Raw genomic sequence first — 18,004 nt, 5'->3', positions numbered from 1 at the left:
GGCTATACTGGATTTGGTTCTAGGTAATGAACCAGGCCAGGTGTTAGACTTGGAGGTAGGTGAGCACTTCGGGGACAGTGACCACAACTCGGTGACTTTTACTTTAGTGATGGAGAGGGATAAGTGTGCGCAGCAGGGCAAGAGTTATAGCTGGGGGCAGGGAAATTATGATGCAGTGAGGCATGACTTAGGATGTGTGGATTGGAAAAACAGGCTTCAAGAGAAGAACACTAATGAGATGTGGGGATTGTTCAAGGAGCAGCTACTACGTGTCCTCGATAAGTATGTACCAGTCAGGCATGGTGTAAAAGGCCTTGTGAGGCAGCCGTGGTTTAGTAAGGAATTGGAATCCCTTGTGAAAGGGAAGAAGGCGGCATATGTAAAGATGAGGCGTGAAGGTTCAGTTGGGGCGATAGAGAGTTATAAGGTAGCCAGGAAGGATCTAAAGAGAGAGCTAAGAGAAGCGAGAAGGGGACATGAAAAGTCTTTAGCTGGTAGGATTAGGGAAAACCCAAAGGCTTTCTATAGGTATGTCAGGAATAAAAGGATGACTAGGGTAGGTATCGGTCCAGTCAAGGATAGTAGTGGGAAGTTGTGTGTGGAGGCGGAGGAGATTGGAGAGACACTAAATCAATACTTTTCATCAGTATTCACTCAGGAACAGGACACTGTTGCTGATGTGAATATGGAGTCACAAATGATTAGAATGGATGGCCTGGAAATATGCAGGGAAGAGGTTCTGGGAATATTGGAGAGGATGAAAATAGATAAGTCTCCTGGGCCTGATGGCATTTACCCTAGGATCCTATGGGAAGCTAGGGAGGAGATAGCAGAGCCATTGGCCTGGATTTTTATGTCGTCATTGTCAACGGGAATAGTACCAGAAGACTGGAGGATAGCGAATGTGGTCCCCTTGTTCAAGAAAGGGAGTAGGGATAGCCCTAGTAACTATAGGCCAGTGAGTCTGACTTCAGTGGTGGGCAAAGTCTTAGAGAGAATGGTAAGGGATAAGATTTATGAACATCTGGATAGGAATAACGTGATCAAGGATAGCCAGCATGGTTTTGTGAAGGGCAGGTCGTGCCTCACAAACCTTATTGAGTTCTTTGAGAAGGTGACTAAGGAAGTGGACGAGGGTAAAGCAGTAGATGTTGTGTATATGGATTTTAGTAAGGCGTTCGATAAGGTTCCCCATGGTAGGCTAATGCTAAAACTACGGAGGTATGGCATTGAGGATACATTAGAGGTTTGGATTAGGAATTGGCTGGCTGGAAGGAGACAGAGGGTAGTAGTTGATGGACTATGTTCATCTTGGAGTGCAGTTACTAGCGGTGTACCACAAGGATCTGTTTTGGGACCATTGCTTTTTGTTATCTTTATAAATGATCTAGAGGAAGGGCTTGAAAGCTGGGTAAGCAAGTTTGCGGATGACACAAAAGTCGGTGGAGTTGTGGATAGTGAGGAAGGAAGTGGTAGGTTACAGCGGGATATAGATAAGTTGCAGAGCTGGGCAGAAATGTGGCAAATGGAATTCAGTGTAGCTAAGTGTGAAGTCATTCACTTTGGTAGGAGTAACAAGAAGATGGATTACTGGGCTAATGGTAGGCTACTTGGTAGTGTGGATGAGCAGAGGGATCTTGGTGTCCATGTACACAGATCTCTGAAAGTTGCCACCCAGGTAAATAGTGCTGTGAGGAAGGCATATGGTGTACTGGGCTTTATTGGTAGAGGAATTGAGTTCCGGAGTCCTGAGGTCATGTTGCAACTGTATAAGATTCTGGTGCGGCCTCATCTGGAGTATTGTGTGCAGTTTTGGTCGCCATACTATAGGAAGGATGTGGAGGCATTGGAACGAGTGCAGAGGAGGTTTACTAGGATGTTGCCTGGAATGGTAGGAAAATCTTATGAGGAAAGGCTGAGGCACTTGGGGCTGTTCTCATTGGAGAAGAGAAGGTTTAGAGGAGATTTGATAGAGGTGTATAAGATGATTAGGGGTTTAGATAGGGTCGACACTGAGAACCTTTTACCGCTAATGGAGTCAGGTGTTACTAGGGGACACAGCTTTAAATTAAGGGGTGGTAGGTATAGGACAGATGTTAGGGGTAGATTCTTTACACAGCGGGTTGTGAGTTCATGGAATGCCCTGCCAGTAGCAGTGGTGAACTCGCCTTCTTTATGGTCATTTAAGCGGGCATTGGATAGACATTTGGAAGTTATTGGGCTAGTGTAGGTTAGGTAGGATTCGGTCGGCGCAACATCGAGGGCCGGAGGGCCTGTACTGCGCTGTATCTTTCTATGTTCTACGTTCTAAAGGTTGCGAGAATGATACCTGGACTTAAAAGGTTAAGTTATGAGGAGAGATTAGCTTGTTTTCTCTAGAATATATAAGGTTAAGTGGTGATCTGATTGAAGTTTTCAAAATATCAAATGATACAGAGAGGTAGAGAAAAATAAACTACCTCCACTCATTGGAGATTCTAGAAGTAGGGGACATGGTCTGAGGATGAGTGCCAGACCATTCAGGAGAGGTGTTATGAAGCTCTTACAGAGTCATAGAGTCATACAGCATGGAAATGGGCCCTAAATCCATGCTGACTACGTTTTCTATATTAAACAAAAACTCCACTTGCCCCCATTTGGCCCATATACGTCTAAACCTTTTTTATTCACAGACCTGTCCAAATGTCTTTTAAATGCTGTAACTATATCTGCCTCTACCATTTCCTCTGGCAGTTCATTCACATATGAACCACCCTCTGTGTGAAAAGGTTGTCCCTCAGGTCTCTTTTAAATCTTTCTCCTCTACCTTCTAGTTTTTAACTCTTCTAACCTATGGAAAAGACCCTTGCTATTCATCTTGATTTTGTAAACCTCTATAAGATCACCGCTCAACCTCCTGGTGAGCGATGATTTTTTTTCTGGAGAGTGAGTCAATGCAGAAGGTAAATGAAAAAGGAAAGCCTGTAGACACTCAGCAGGGCTGGAAGCTGTTGTGGATAGAGAAAGAGAGTTAACATTAAGACCAATGTGCCTCTTCTTCAGAAAAAAACTGCTGTTTCTCTCTCCATAGATGCTACGGTTCCTGTTGAGTTTCTTCAGCACCATCTGTCTTCATTTCAGATCTCTAGCTTCTGCTGTACTTTGCTATTATTTTAGGCTGAAGGTAAAGTGTATTTTAAGTAAATTTACCCTCATCTCCATGCCTTATTGCTTTGACAATAATAACAATGTGTATATTAGTCCCTTTAACGCAATTTACAAGCATCCCAAGGCATGTCACAGACAAAAATGCAACATCAAGCCATGTCAGGATATGAGACCAAACGTCTTAAAAAGGAGTCTGGTTTGATGTGCATTTTGAAAAGAGAGAGACAGAGAGGAGTCTGAGTGTGGGAGATGGATAGAGAAGAAGGGAGAGATAAAGACAGAGAGTAGGAGATTTCGGGAGAGAATTCATGACTATAGAGCTAAGAGGGAAGCCAATCAACCATCTAACTCATGCCAGGATCTCAGCATCACAGCATCAAAGTAAGTTCTGATTCATGCCACAATTCCTAGGAAATTACACTGGATGCTGGTCACCCTTTGTGCAAAAACATGCATAAATTTACTTTCTATTAATTTGTACCCAAGCCTCCTTGCCTTATTTTCTTGATCTGGAGTGCTCTTTGTATTTAGTGGTGTCATTGATTGTTGTAAAACTCACCTGCTTCACAGGTGAAAATAACATCTGCCCTCATTGCGCAGTCTGGCCTAGGTGACCTCCGGACCCACAGCAATGTGGTTAGCTCCTAACAGTCCTGTGAAAGAGCCTACCAAGTCACTCAGTTCAAGGAAAATAAGGGATGGAAAACAAAATGCCCACATCCCATGAAAGAATGAAAAAGTTATGCAGAACTTTGGAATGACTGCATTTAACCTGTAATGTACACCTCAGGGAGTTAAATATGGAAATAAAACAGAAATTGCTGAGAAACCTAGCAGGTCTGACAGCATCTGTGAAGAGAAAGCAGTGTTAATGTTTCCAGACCGGTGACACTTCTTCATGGGCACATTGACCTTGGAAGAATACAGTGCACATTGACCAGAATGAACCTGGTGCTGAAAGGGTTAAATTATGAGAACTGGTTGAATTAACCAGCCCTAGCTGTAGCCCTTTGCATTGAGAAGATTGAAGTTAGTTCTGATAAATATGGCCAATATGCTTCAAAACAAATCAATAGGTCATGCAGAGAGAAACTATATCCACTGCTGGAAGGCATGAATGGGTCTGGGAACATAACTTTAAAGTTACCACTGGGTCATTCAGGAATCTCTTTGCCACACAAATGGTGGAGCAGATCTGGAACTCTCACTCTTGAAAAGCTGTTTCAGTCTATGTTGTTGAACTGAAACATTCAAAACTGATCCTGATTTTTTTTAGGGTTATGCATAGATCATGAAATTCCTTTCTTTTCCTTGGCGTGTGCAGTTGGGTCAAGGATGACTTGTTTCTACTCCAGTTCAGTGGGTTCTAGAGAACATAGAAGTACAGGACTCGGCAGCACAAGAGCTATTTGGCTCTTCCAGCATCCTCTAATCTCAACAGAATCATGGCTGATCACATTGTGGCCTCAATTCCACTTGCTTTCCATTGTCTGTGATTCCCCCGTCGGTACAAAATCTGTCTCACTCAGTTGTAAACAAATTCAATGACCCAGCTCCCAATGCCTCCAGGGAGCAGCATCACACAAACTAATAACCCTTGACACGATCTATAGAAGATCAACGAGACAGTAAGGTGTGGCAGTGGGGTTGCTGCTCAAATGAGGACACAGCCATGAATAATGATGACTCCTTCAGAAGATGCCAAGATAGGCACAGAGGGAAACGAGTGGCTTACCTAAGAGGGAGTCAGCCTGGGAAAGAGAGAAGGTTAGGAAGGAGTTGGAGTGGAATAAAACATTATTGAGAGGGGAGAAATGAAACAAAACAAAGCACAATGGCAGAAAAGTAGGAATGAAATAAGGATAAAAAAAAAGCAAAATAAAGGAGAAAAATATGAAAATGGAAAGTGATGGGCTCAAATCAAGAAATCCAATCAAAACCCACAAACAAAAGAATACAGGGAAATCTCAAGTTCCTTCAGCTTGATGACATATTTATTAAGATCAACTTTATAACTCAACTACAAACCAGGCCAAGATGACCAGAGCCAGAACTGAGAAAATGCTGCTCCAATCAAAGTGCCACCATTTGGATGAAGCCCTAAACCCAGATACTGTCCACCTGTTCTGGTGTGCAAAGATCACAGGGAGAGTGTAGTGATTGTAACAAGGACAGCCAGGTGGACCTCATAGAATGAGTTCCTTGATTGGACCAAATCAATAGCCCCAATCAGGGAGCCCTGGCTGACAGACTAAAAGAGGAGTATGAGACATTCTAGTGGTAGTGGGAGTGTTGGTGCAATTACTAATCAGGAGATGAGAGAGGATTATCGTGACTATATTATGGGCAACTTCAATCTGTGCAGATTGAGTAAACCAACTGAGTATTAAAGCTGGAGAGGATGTGCTTCTGGAGTGTGTTGGGGATGAGTGTTACAAATCATGACAGCAGATCAAGCGGCAGGAGGAGCTATAAGCAGCAGTATGATGTTTCATTTGTTTGTTCGTGGGATATTAGCATTTTGACAAAGCCATCACTTACATAGAACATAGAACATTACAGGCCAGTACAGGCCCTTCGGCCCTCGATGATGCACCGCCCTGCCATACTAATCTGAAGCCCATCCCACCTACACTGTTCAATGACGACTTAAATGCACTTAAACTTGGCGAATCTACTACCATTGCAGGTAAAATATTCCATATCCTTACTACTCTCTGAGTAGAGAAACTATCTCTGACATCTGTCTTCTACCTATCTCCCCTCACTTTAAAGTTGTGTCCCCTCGTGTTTGCCGTCACCATACTTGGAAAAAAGCTCTCCCTGTCCACCCTATCTAACCCTCTGACTATCTTGTATGTCTCTATTAAGTCACCTCTCAACCTTCTTCTCTCTAATGAGAACAACCTCAAGGCCCTCAGCCTTTCCTCATATGACATTCCTTCCATACCAGACAACATCCTAGTAAATCTCCTCTGCACCCTTTCCAAAGCTTCCACAATCTTCTTATAATGCGGTGACCAGAACTGTCCACAATACTCCAAGTGTGGTCGTACCAGAGCTTTGTACAGCTGCAGCTACACCTCCCGGCCCCGGAACTCAGTCCGTCTATTAATAAAGGCCAAAACGCTGTATGCCTTTTTAACAACCCTGTCAATCTGGGTGGCAACTTTCAGGGATCTGTGTACATGGACAGTGAGATCTCTCTGCTCATCTGCACTCCCAAGAATCCTACCATTAGCCCAGTACTTTGCATTCCAATTACTCCGTCCAAAGTGTATCACCTCATACTTGTCCACATTAAACCTTATTTGCCACCTCTCAGCCCAGCTCTGCACTCTATGTCTCTCTGCAACTTACTACATCATTCGTTACTATCCACAACTCCACCGACCTTAGTGTCCTCTGCAAATTTACTAACCCACCCTTCTAAGCCCTTATCCAGGTTATTTATAAAAATGACGAACAGCAGTGGACCCAACACCGACCCTTGCAGTATGCCGCTAGTAACTGGACACCAAGATGAACATGTTCCATCAACTACAACCCTCTGTTTTCTTTCAGCAAGTCAATTACTGATCCAAACTGCTATGACTCCCATAATCCCATTCCTCCACATTTTGTATAACAGCCTACTGTGGGGAACCTTATTGAACGCTTTGCTGAAATCCATATACACACATCAACCGGTTTACTTTCATCTACCTGTTTGGTCACTTTGTCAAAAAACTCAGTAAGATTCGTTAGGCATGACCTACCCTTCACAAAACCGTGCTGACTGTCCCTGATCAGATTATTCTTTTCTAGATGGTTATAAATCCTATCTCTTATAACCTTTTCCAACACTTCACCAACAACTGAAGTGAGACTCACTGGTCTGTAATTACCAGGGTTGTCTCTACTACCCTTTTGAACAAGGGAACCACATTTGTTATCCTCCAGTCCTCTGGCATTATTCCTGTAGACAATGATGATTTGAAGATCAATGCCAAAGGTCAGCAATCTCTTCCCTTGCTTCCCAGAGGATCCTAGGATAGATCCCATCCAGCCCAGGGGACTTGTCTATTTTCACACTCTGCAGTATTTCTAATACCTCTTCCTTGTGAACCTCAATCTCTTCTAGTTTAGATGCAAATATCTCTATATCTTCCTTGCCAACATTTTCATTTTCTATAGTGAACACTGTCGAAAAATATTTATTTAATGCTTCCCCTATCTCCTCTGACTCCACACACAACTTCCCACTATTATCCTTGATTGGCCCTAATTTAACTCTCGTCATTCTTTTATTCCTGACATTCCTATGGAAAGCCTTAGGGTTAACCCTGATCCTATCCGCCAACAACTTGTCATGTCTCCTCCTGGCTCTTCTGAGCTCTCTTTTTAGGTCTTTTCTGGCTTCCTTGTAACCGTCAAGCGCCCTAACTGAGCTTTCACATTTTGTCCTAACATAAGCCTTCTTCTTCTTCTTGACCAGGGATTCCACTTCCTTAGTAAACCACGACTCACACATTCTATATCTTCCTCCCTGCCTGGCAGGTACATACTTATCTAGGATACACAGGAGTTTTTCCTTGAATAAGCTCCACATTTTTAATGTGCTCATCCCCTGCAGTCTCCTTCCCCATTCTACACTTCCTAAATCTTTCCCAATTGCATTGTAATTTCCCTTCCCCCAGCTGTAACTCTTGCTCGGTGGAGTACACCTATCCCTTTCCATCACTAAAGTAAACCTGACAGAATTGTGATCGTTGTCTCCAAAGTGATCCCTACTTCCAAATCTAACACCTGGCCAGGCTCGTTACCCAGTACTAAATCTAAAGTGGCTTCACCCCTTGTTGGCCTGTCTACATACTGTGTCAGGAAGCTCTCCTGCACACACTGGACAAAAACTGACCCATCTATAGTACTCGTACCGTAGTAATCCCAGTCAATATCTGGATAGTTGAAGTCCCCATGACAACTACCCTGCCTCTCTTACTCCTGTTGAGAATCATCTTTGCTATCCTTTCCTCTACATCTCTGGGACTATTCGGACTTCTCCTTGGTGACTTCTCCTTTCCTGTTTCTAACCTCAGCCCATACCAGCTCAGTTAACGAGTCCCCAAACATTCTTTCTACAACTGTAATATTGTCTCTGATCTACAATGCCACACCTCCCCCACCTCCCCCTTGTTGTCCATCTCTAAATTGCTTTTGAGACAGTAAGTTACTTTCTTTAAGCACTGTCCATCTGGTGAAAGCAATCCACAATCCTGTTAGTGAAGTAGTTTATAGGATCCTAATCCAATGGCAGTGAAAGAACAACGTAACCTGGATAGCTTCAAGAAAAGATGGTGTGTGACTCAGGATGGAACTTGCAGACATTGATGTTCCAATGTATCTACAGCCCTTGTTCTTCTAGGTAGTAGAGGTTACAGGTTTGGAAGATGCTATCAAAGGAGTGATAGCTTGGTGAGTTAATGCAGTATGTCTTTTGTAAACATTGTTGCACCTGTGCATCGGCAGTGATGCAAGTGAATATTGAGGGTAGATGGGATGCCAATTATATGAGCTACTTTGTCCTGGATGGTGTAGAGCTTCCTGAGTCACCTTGAATCTGCATACATTCAATCAAGGGGAAGAAATTCCTGAATTGTGCCTTTTTGGTGGTGGAAAGGCTTTGAGGAGTCAGGAGGTTTTAGTTTAGAGTCAATGGATATTCCAAGGAGGTTGATGAAGTAATAGTACTGAAAGCTATGGAGAGTTAGTTAGATCTTCTTTTACTGGAGATGGTTATTGTCTGGCACTTGTGTTTCGTTAATGTGAATTGCACTTTGCAGCCTCAGCCTAAAGTTGTCCCAGGGCTTGTTGAACATGAATTGCTTCAATAGCCAGGGAGGAGGAAATGGAACTCTTACACTGTGAAATCATCAGTGAACATTCTGACTCCTGACCTTAAAAGGAAGCAGCTGAAGGTGAGCGGTTCAGGGACACTACACTGACGAATTCATGGAGGTGACCTCCAACAACCAAAACTATCTTACAGCAGGTATGATTTCCACCAGTGGAAAGCTTGCTCAATACTCATTGATTGCAGTTTTACCAGATATCCAGCTTTCTTTTTATTGAAAAAGGTTTTTATTTTTTATAAAATTATGGAAGTGCAAAAGGTAGTACAACAATCTTATGTTACAAAAACATTAATAATAAGCTACCTACTACTCTACAAAACAAACCAAATCTATCACAAAGGTACAGAACAATCTTTCAATGTTACAATTCAATAATTGATGAAGTTAGCAAATTAGTTTAAAGTAGTTTAAATTATACTAGACGAGCCTAACTTAACTTAGATTAGGTCAAGTTAGATAAAATCAACTTAAATGAACTTAAAATAAATTAAATTACACCACCAACACACCCCCACCAAGGCTCCCATCCGAGGAGCATCAGTTATTATACCCGTATTTATTCAAGCTTCCTCCCCCTAAGGCCCCTGGGCCACAAAATCCAGCCTTCATGGCTATATAAAGGCCCTGGTCAATATGGCTGACAAGTCTGTGTTGATGTAATTTTAAAAGGGCCACTGCGTCTTATAGAATAGTTCCATTTTCTGGTGCACCACATTCGTAAGAAAATCCAGGGGAATGTGCTCCATCACTAATATACACCACCCCATGAGACCTGGGGGTGTTTTTTGAGGTTCGGTTCATTAAAATGTTCTTCTTTGCATAACGTGAGAGAATGTTGAATAATCTCTTCCCATGTTTATCTAGAGATTCGGCAGTCCCAAAAGAAGGAATACTGGATCCGCTTGAATTTCAATTCCCAGGATCTCATTCACCTCATTCACTATAATACTCCATTACCTATGGATCTTATGGCATGACCACAATGTGTCAGGGTGCCGGTGCTTGTTTTACATTTAGGGCAGCTGAAAATGTGTTTCTGGTTAAAGCACAGCAGGTTAGGCAGCATCCAAGGAATAGGAAATTCGATATTTCGGGCATAAGCCCTTCATCAGGAATGATGAAGGGCTTATGCCCGAAATGTCGAATTTCCTATTCCTTGGATGCTGCCTAACCTGCTGTGCTTTAACCAGCAACACATTTTCAGCTGTGATCTCCAGCATCTGCAGACCTCATTTTTTACCCTTACATTTAGGGCACCCTGGAAATGTTCCTTTCTTGAATTTTGCTAATTGCTCCAGGGCCATATGGGCTCTGTGGAGAATCTTCAGTTGTAAAGCCTGCTCTTTATTGCATATCGAAATCTTTTTCACATTCTCCGGCATGTCCTCCCATGTTTCAGACAAAATTTCTCCCAACTCCAGACTCCATAGAGTCTTTCCATATCTTCCAAGGTGATCCCTCTCTGTAAATGGTAGAGAGTACTGACCAAGAGAGTGACTGTGCATCGCAACACTCTTTTCTCCATGTTGGACTTGTAGGGCTATATATAAACCCTAATCTGAAAATATTGGAAGAGGTTCCTCCTAGGTAGCTGAAAATGTGTTGCTAGAAAAGCACAGCAGGTCAGGCAGCATCCAAAGAGCAGGAGAATCGACATTTCGGGCATAAGCCCTTCTTGCAAGGATGCCTTCCTTGAAGAAGCTCGCTTCCTCCCTCTACAAGGAATCCTCACTTGTTCCTCCTAGGTAGCCCATATTTGGGAGTCAGCTGGTCAAAGACATCAGGACTTCTCCCTCAAATACGTCTCCCAAACAGGAGACTACCTTGGCCTCCCATGCTTTAAAGCCAGAATCCATTGACCCCGGCCTAAATCCTGGGGCTCCAACTAAGGGGATAAACGATGAGGTCTTATTGCAGCTGTCCTTGCCCTGCTGCATCATCCTCTATGCCTTGACCATGTTTATAATAATCAGGCTTTGACTGGTGACAGCTTTTATGCCTGGTCAGATGCTGCCTTGATGTCAAGTGCAGTTGCTCCACTCTATTCTCTGTAGATCAATATACTGTCCTATTGTGAGTGATGGAGATTGAGTTTGGGAGGTGCTGCAGAAAGACTCTTGGAGACTTCCTGCAAATGTATTTATATGTTAGTCCCTTTAATACAGTTTCCAAGCATCCCAAGGCATGTCACAGTCAAGAATGTAACATCAAACCATGTCAGGGCATGAAACCAAACATCTTAAAAAGAGATGAGCATCTTGAAGAGAGAGAGAGAGAGAGGAATGTGTTTGTGTGTGAGAGAGATAGACTTAGGCTTCCTATAAATGTAATGCATGCTGGTGCTGGGGTTCACATTACTGTTGTGTAGCCAGAGGCAGTCTGTCCAGTATGGACACAGGAAAATTCAAATAAATTTGAAATCAAAGAAAGCAAACAGAATTTGTGATTTTGTTTTATCTGCATTTCTTTTCCACAGTAATGAAGTTTCTGTTTTTATTTGTGGGTGGTACTGCTTGTTTATCTCTCCCAAATTCATTACGCAATGCGTGTAAACAGAAATATCTTGCTCAAAGATGAATGTGTGGATAAAGGCTTCCTGTTTAAATGCAATCTCCTTTAAATCTGAAGGCAGTTTGTCTGTGGTGTGCAATAAACAAAATGTACTTTCCGAACTTCCCTTTCCCCGATAAAATGATCAGCTTTTGCTGTTTCCACATTATGCAGTGTCACTTTATTTTCTACCAAACCATTTCATTATGTTTGGGCCACATGACTGAGAATTAGTTATTTACAGTTTAGTGAATATGAGAAAGCAACAATTTTCTTTCCCATCTGAAGGACTTGACAGAGATTAGGAAATGGATCCATTGTTGCTCATGCAAATGTCTTTTATCTAGTATGGGGGCCCAGATCAATGAAGATTGGCAGACTATCTGAGCCTGGCTCAATCAGCATGGTAAATACTTTTAAGCAGGAATCATTTAATGGTGAATAGCAGCTAGACCATCGGCTTTCTCCCACTCCCTGTTTCCTTGCCAAATGATGGTATGGATAATTCTACTACCATCGCAGCTGAAATTAGACCAAGTATGAGCTCAGCACCTTTGTGGTCTCAGAGCACAGCGGCAATGCACTTGCCCACTGTCAGAAGCCCTGCTGAAAGCATTTCAATTTAAGCTAACATAATGAATCAGTTATGCATTGAAGATTTGATTTGCAGTCTCAGACCTAAAGACGTTGTTGATTCAGGATGTTTGTTCTGAAGCTGACTGCATAATTATACATTTATCACCAGTAATTTAACTGCAACTGTCCAAAACAATTTTAAGAGTAGCAGTTAGTAATTAAGAGAAAGCGAGGAATGCAGATGCTGCAAATACTGGAATTGTGAAAGAAGAACAGTGACACTGGGAACACTCAGCAGGTCAGGCAGCACCAGTTAGTACACTAAGCATTTCATAAGTGAGAACCTAGAAGATTTCTGGAGGCCATCAGAAGGCCTCTTGGCTCCCTGCCTTCTTCTGCAGTACAGGTTGCAGACATCGGTGGAGTGGGGTTCCTGAACCACAGCAGGTAATGCTTAATACAGATTGGATTACTATGGACAAGCCATCCTTTTATCGAGGGAGAAGACTGTCAGCAGTGCATCAGAGTCAGATTGTGTAGTGCTAGATTTAAACTCAGCCATCTTGGAACTCAGAAGAAACATTTGAGAATGCCTGCTTTCATTTGCAATCCCGGGACCCCGGTTGAATATGTATATGATTGGAATATATGTTAGGACTTAGCCAAGCCGTTATAACCTTTGCAATCTGTCAAAATTCTTTTGCAAGGCATGCATATGGAGAATGGGAATACAGACTGCAGTCACTGAATGCATTGGTAGCCATTCTCTCTGCAGTAATCTCTAAGTTGATGGTTGAGAAGAAATGTAGATGGTTCTTTTATTTTAACATAAGTACAAAACAGTGTGGTACTGCTAGAATCTGATTTTAAAATATTTTATTTTTATTTTTCTTGTTCATTATAATCCTACTGGGGGTTATTATTCCTTATGTCTTCTTAGTATCCAGTTTTCCAGTCACGTTTGACTTGTTTCAAACTACTCGACTTTTTCTTAAAATTAGAATGAAAACATCAGAGTGGAAAAGATGAGCTAGGTCATTTAGACTGTCCCGTACAGTTGTGATAATTTGTGCATAATGTCAAGAAACCTTTTACCCTTTAGGTACCAAAACTTTTCAGGGAGAAGGAAAAAGTCAGACCAAATGTAATGTTAATTAGGAAATAAAATTCATCCCCCTGAGCCCTCTAAATAATCAGAACTAGCCAAGAAGATCAAATTGATCATGAATTCCTCCTCTAAGATGCAACCTCTGCCACAGCCAAACTGTTAAAAATAATGCACAGAGAAAAGTTGTAGATTTTAAAGAAATGTGAGTTAAGGGTTAATTATTAAATATGTAAAGGAAACGTCAAATATGCTAGACTGTGAAGAGAGAAGCAAAACTGGAGACCTAATGTTACACCAAAATGTATATTGTTATTGAAATATGAAAATACCTTAGATTCCGACAAACCTCTCTTCAGCAAGACAGTGCACCCATCAAGAATACCCAAACAACAGAAGAAGGTGGCCAAATGGTTTGATCGATAATTATCCACTGGATGATATGTGAAGAAAATTTTGACATGAATCATTTGCTAAATTTACTTTTGTCCTGCGAGTAAACAATATAATCTCCCTCAGTAACTCCAGCAAAGTGAAAGGTTTATAATGTAAGAGCCACAGTCATAAAACTTAAACTTTCCCATTCACAGTGGACACATGTCCAACTAATTTATAAGTACTTTTTGAGAAAGTTCTGGGCCTTCTTAACAATAAAGCTTCTGTGAAAGTGATATAACTAAATTTCATCAATGATTGTGAGACAGTAGCATATAAGTTATTAATCTGTAGATAACGAAGGCAAGAAATCAGAGGGAATTTTTTTTAATGGTTTATAAATGGAGAAATAAAGAGAGAAAAGAAGACTGAGTGTAATTCAGCTCTATCAAAATAGCAATGATTGTCAGCAGTGTGACTTAAGGCTCTGTGAGGATACCATATGAATCGTATAAATATTAGGTAGGTCAGACTTAAACAAAATGCGTTGGGTACATTGATGACATTATTTCTTAGGTGATTATTAATGATAATGAAAACCCAAATCTGATGTAAAAGGATCTGAATAAATTGAAAAGGTTGTCTAAAGAATAATAAATGACATTTAATGTGGACAAAGACAAACTAATGAGGCCAAGGTATGGAAATGAACTATGTAGCTCTGAGTTGCCAGAACAAAACAACAGAAAAATCATTGAAGTCAATGATTTTGTGCAGTACAGCAGCAGTAAGAAAAGCTAATAGGATATTGAGATATACTAGCTAGAGGGTTAGTGCACAAATACTAGGAGATGATAATAAATCTTTGCAAGTCATTAATATGGTCACACTCAGACTCCCACACACAAATCTGTTTCCTATATAGCAACAAAGATACCACTGCTTTCTAGGCAATACAGAAGAGGTGAACCAAGCTTTAATGCATCTGAGCAATGTGGAGCAAATGAAAAGCTGAGGAGTGGTTATTATTGAGAAGAGAAGGTTTAAGGCAAATGTTACGCAAGTATTCAACATTCTTAAGGGAATGGATAATTTGAACACAGTGTTTTTGAAATTGCTGCAGACTCTGGAAGCACATAAGACTCAAGCTTAGGAAATAAAGGTACACAGACAGCTTAGATTGAACCACGTTGTGCTGTCAGCTTTGATTGTATAGAATAGACTGCCTAGGAAGACCAGGTGTGCAGACAGCAGGGAGACATTTAGGAAAGTGGATGATTCAGAGATTTTGAGACTGGTTAAAAAAATGCTTTGGGATTTTTTCCAGTTCTGTATTTTCCTATATTTACTATGTTCCTGTGATATAATGTCTGATGCAAGTTGGAATCCTACCAACAGTAAAGCCAGCAGCAGCTGGATGATAATAAGGATGATGATTAATACATAAATCCATCGTCAATTTTTTTAGAAAGGTCAATGTTAATACTTGATCAGAATTATATTTATATGAATACTGCATCAGGAAGTTGTCCCTAAATGTCTTGAGTAAATTTTAAAAATAATCTTGTAAATCCAATTAATCTAATTACATAGGCACCGGTTGCAGAAATTTCTAACTATAAAACCAGATTTCAATGGTTGTTAGAAATGTAAATATATGGAAATTATTATATTCTGAGTTCAGTAATTTTTTTTCTTTCAGAAACAGTAGATAAAATAAATTAAATGAATACATCAGGCTTGATAGAGCTGAAAGTGATTTGTTTAACTCGGATTAAGTCAGGACCTGAAAGCAAATGCTGGTGCTTTTATCACAATAATTATGAGATCACTTTGAATAACTATTGGTCCCCAATTATACCAGTAGCAAGAAAAGACTTCTATAAATGTACTCATAGTGCCTGCACAATGGCACACCTGTGACTTGTGCCAGAATGAGCTGCCTGGATGAGTGCAGCGCTAACAACGCTCAAGAAATGTGACATCATCCAGCACCAAGAAGTCTGCTTGATTGGCACCACATCTGTAAACACTCACTCACTCCATCGCAGAGCTCAGTAATCATTCACAACTGGATGTGCAGGACTGTGGAGCTCAGATCTGATCCATTAAGTATGGAATTGCTTAGTTCTGTATATAATTTGCTGCTTATGCTGTTGGTACAAGTAGTCCTGTTTAGGAGCTTCACCAGAGTTGATACCTCATTTTAGGTGTGCTTGGTGCTGCTCCTGGCATGCCCTCCTGCAATTTTCATTGAACAAGGGTTGATACCCTGCCTTGATGATAATGATTGAGTGGAAGATATGCCAGGCCATGAGGTTGCAGAGTATCCTGGAGTACAATTCTGCTGCTGTTGATGGCCCACAGGATCTTATAGCTTTCCAGTCTTGAGTTGTTAGGTTGTTTGAAGTCTGTCCCATTTAGCATGATCAAGGTGCTGCACTGCATAAAGGACGGCATTTTCAATGTGCACTTTGTCTCAAAAAGGACTATGTGATAGTCACTTTCATTGATACTCTCATGGACAGATGCACCTGCAGCCAGAAGATTGGTAAGGATGAAGTCAAGTATGTTTTTCCCTCTTTTGGTTCTCTCACCACCTGCCGCAGACACAGTCTAGCAGCTGTATTCTTCAGGACCTGACCAGCTCAATCAGTAGTGCTGCTACTGAGCTACTGTTGTCCAGAGTATATTTTGCACCCTTTACACCTTTAGTACTTCCTCCAACTGTTGTTCAGCATGGAGTACTGATTCATCAGCTGAGGGAGGATGGTACATGGCAATCAGTAAGAGGTTTCCTTGTTCATGTTTCTCCTGAAGCCATGAGACATGAGGTTCAGAGGTCTCCTAGGACAACTCGCTCCTGGCTGCATACCATTGTGCTGCCATCTCTGCTGGATCCATCCTGCCAGTGGGACAGGGCGTCTCCACAGAATGGTGATGGTGCTGTCCTGGAAATTTTTTGGAAGGTATAATTTTGTGAGTATGACTATGTCAGACAGTTGCTTGACTGTTCGGTGAGACAGCTCTCCCAATTTTATCATCAGCTTCCAGGTGTTAGCAATGCGACCTCATAGGGTCAACAAGGCTGTGTTTGTCATTGTCGTCGCCTGTGCCTAGGTCAGTGCCAGATGGTCTTTCTCGTTTCATTTCTTCGTTGAGACTTTGTAGTGATTCATAAAACTGACTGGCTTGCTAGACCATTTCAGAAGGCAGTTGAGAGTCAACTACTGTGGCTCTGGAGTCACATGTAGACTAGATAAAGTAAGGATGGCAGATTTCTTACCCTGAAGGATATTAGTAATCTAGATGGATGTTTTGGTCATCATTAGATTTGTAATTCCAGGTTTTTTAATAGAATTTAAATTCAAACCTGAGTCCCAAGAACATAAACTGAGTTATTGGATTAATCGTCTAGTGATAATACCACTAGGTCTATCCTTCACTGTCACTGGGTCAGAATTCTGGAACTCCCTCCCTAACAGCACTGTGAGGATGTACCTACAGCAAATGAACTCCAGGAGGCAGTTCACCACAATCTTCTCAAGGACAAACAGGATGGGCAATAAATGCTGGCCCAGCCTGTTGAAGCCTACTCCATGAATAGATATTAAAAATCAGCATAAAAATGTAATTATCCAATAGGAATGTTGCCAATTTCTTTTATACCAGTGGTAAAACCATCGAATAGAGCATGAATGTCCCTGTCTGGCTTAAGAGCATATGAATGAGTGTATCATTACAGATTACATGTGTACATTCTACTGTTTTTTTGTACATGTTTTGTCATTCAAATTTGCTGAAAAGATAGAAGATGTGTGCCTTAAAATCCACATGAACTGACGAGTATAAGTGCATAACTCAATTGCTGATCTAAAATGTGAAAACATCTCGCTGATAGTACTGAACGGTGGCGCTGTCAGCTGGGGTATTCTAATCATCAATTCCTTCTGTCTCCACTGTCAGAGGCTTATTTGGTTTTCCCTTCCTGTGTGCCAGAGGGCAGTTTTCTTCAGAATCTCAATGCATGATGTCAAATGTCAGGCAATGTAAACGTTAGATAAGCTCCTGTGTAAACAGTCACATATAAAAAAAATGGAAGCATTTAATTTGTTTCTCTTTTAATTTAAAACAATCATTCTATGCTTCATGCTTCATTAAGGCTTTAGAAAATTAATTGCATTGGAAATGAAACCCAACGTAATGATTTTAGTTCAACTGATGATATAAGTTAAGCATTACATAAAGGCACTTTTAGTGTGATAGAACATGAGAGGATATAAAACTACATAATTTCAATCTTAACCTCTTCGTCGATTTGAAAATGTTTTGGTTTCTGTATGACATATTTCACCAT

General features: G+C 41.2%; 1 protein-coding gene across 3 annotated transcripts in view; it reads left to right on the top strand.

Moving 5' to 3' along the window:
• Positions 1-12,475: 12,475 nt before the first annotated feature.
• The window catches only part of adamts6 (ADAM metallopeptidase with thrombospondin type 1 motif, 6), a 326,411-nt gene continuing 320,882 nt past the window's right edge, over positions 12,476-18,004 (top strand). For all 3 annotated transcript variants that reach the window (XM_060823800.1, XM_060823780.1, XM_060823810.1), the window contains exon 1: positions 12,476-12,614. The gene's annotated coding sequence lies outside the window, so the exon portion shown is untranslated. The remainder of the gene's footprint in view (positions 12,615-18,004) is intronic.

The sequence above is a fragment of the Hemiscyllium ocellatum genome, chromosome 1 (genome assembly GCF_020745735.1).
Source record: "Hemiscyllium ocellatum isolate sHemOce1 chromosome 1, sHemOce1.pat.X.cur, whole genome shotgun sequence".
NCBI lineage: Eukaryota > Metazoa > Chordata > Chondrichthyes > Orectolobiformes > Hemiscylliidae > Hemiscyllium > Hemiscyllium ocellatum.
This window is presented reverse-complemented; position numbering and strand designations above follow the sequence as displayed.